General features: G+C 54.9%; 1 pseudogene; it reads left to right on the forward strand.

The window, feature by feature from the left end:
• LOC143154512 (large subunit ribosomal RNA) overlaps positions 1 to 787 on the forward strand; it is a 2837-nt pseudogene extending 2050 nt beyond the window's left edge.
• The last annotated feature ends 931 nt before the right edge of the window (positions 788 to 1718 follow it).

A 1718-nucleotide genomic window follows, 5' to 3' on the forward strand; every position in this document is an offset into this window, starting at 1 on the left:
CCCTCGTAAGAGTGTTCGTCGGGGTAACCCAAAATGACCTGGAGACGCCGTCGGGAGATCCGGGAAGAGTTTTCTTTTCTGTATAAGCGTTCGAGTTCCCTGGAAACCTCTAGCAGGGAGATAGGGTTTGGAACGCGAAGAGCACCGCAGTTGCGGCGGTGTCCGGATCTTCCCCTCGGACCTTGAAAATCCAGGAGAGGGCCACGTGGAGGTGTCGCGCCGGTTCGTACCCATATCCGCAGCAGGTCTCCAAGGTAAAGAGCCTCTAGTCGATAGATTAATGTAGGTAAGGGAAGTCGGCAAATTGGATCCGTAACTTCGGAATAAGGATTGGCTCTGAGGAGCGGGGCGTGTCGGGCTTGGTCGAGAAGTGAGTCTGGCTGACGTGCCGGGCCTGGGCGAGGTGAACGGTATCATTACTGTTACCGGGATCCGATCTCGGTCCCGTGCCTTGGCCTCTCACGGATCTTCCTTGCTGCGGAGCTTCTGTGGCGTTTGACGTCGCGGTCGTTTCTTCGGCCGTCATTCAACACTCAGCTCAGAACTGGCACGGACTAGGGGAATCCGACTGTCTAATTAAAACAAAGCATTGCGATGGCCCCCAAGAGTGTTGACGCAATGTGATTTCTGCCCAGTGCTCTGAATGTCAACGTGAAGAAATTCAAAAAAGCGCGGGTAAACGGCGGGAGTAACTATGACTCTCTAAGGCAGGGGCAGTGACGGTGCACACTGTATGGGGAGCGGCGACCCCACCTTCCCGAGCTAGGAGACAAGGCGGTTTGGCGGCCGCTGGACCAGGCTCCATTCGAGGTGGTAGTTTGGAGAGAGGGGCTTGGACCCCAGTCTGGTTAACAGGTACGTAGTGCCATTAATCTGGAGGCCTGAAGGTCCTCCGGATCAATAAACAGGAGGGAGGTCAGGCGGCCGTCGGGTCGCCAGGTCTCCTTGGTATGTGCACTTATGACTTGGCATATCTAATGGCTATGAATTGGAAACGATGGGAACTGATGTAACAGGAAAAAAATTCTTTTATTTTTCCATATTGAGTGACGATGATGCAGCCTCGGACGCAGGAGCTCCCGGCCCTGGAGCTTCTGTGGCGGACATGTCCGCTATGGACCGGAGGGCCAATGATGACGACCCTGGCTTGACAACGGACAACGAGATCTGGCAGTGTGTGGACCTCCCTTTGGGCGGGCAGATCGAGTGTGTTGCGTGCAGCCTTTCGGGCCGTGGCAGGTTGTTCCTGCAGGCGTCGCAGTTCCGGGATCATGTGGAAGAACAGCACCCTGCAGTATTGATCAAATGGAGGTGCGCCACATGTGGTAAGGAGTTTCCGAAACTCCACGCATGTAGGTGTCACCTCCCAAAGTGTAAAGGGTTAACCCGGACTAACGAGGGTGAAGGGGTGATATGCGATGCCTGTGGGGAGCGATTTGCCACCAAGCGAGGTTTGTCTATGCACGAACGGCATAGGCACCCGGAGATAAGGAACGAAAAGAGAAAGGCTGGTGGCGCAAACCAGGGAGAGAATAGACCAGGCAGAAGAGCCTCGGCCTGGTCAAAGGAGGAGACTGAGCTCCTCGTTCGGCTGAACGAAAGGTATAAGAACCTTCGGCAGCCGAATGTTGCGATTAAGCCATTTCTCCCTGGAAAAACTCTGAAGCAAATTAGTGATAAAAGGAGGCTCCTGCCCGTGCAAAGGGAGGAGGAAGCGG

Source organism: Ptiloglossa arizonensis, unplaced genomic scaffold, assembly GCF_051014685.1.
Source record: "Ptiloglossa arizonensis isolate GNS036 unplaced genomic scaffold, iyPtiAriz1_principal scaffold0069, whole genome shotgun sequence".
Taxonomy (NCBI): Eukaryota; Metazoa; Arthropoda; class Insecta; order Hymenoptera; family Colletidae; genus Ptiloglossa; species Ptiloglossa arizonensis.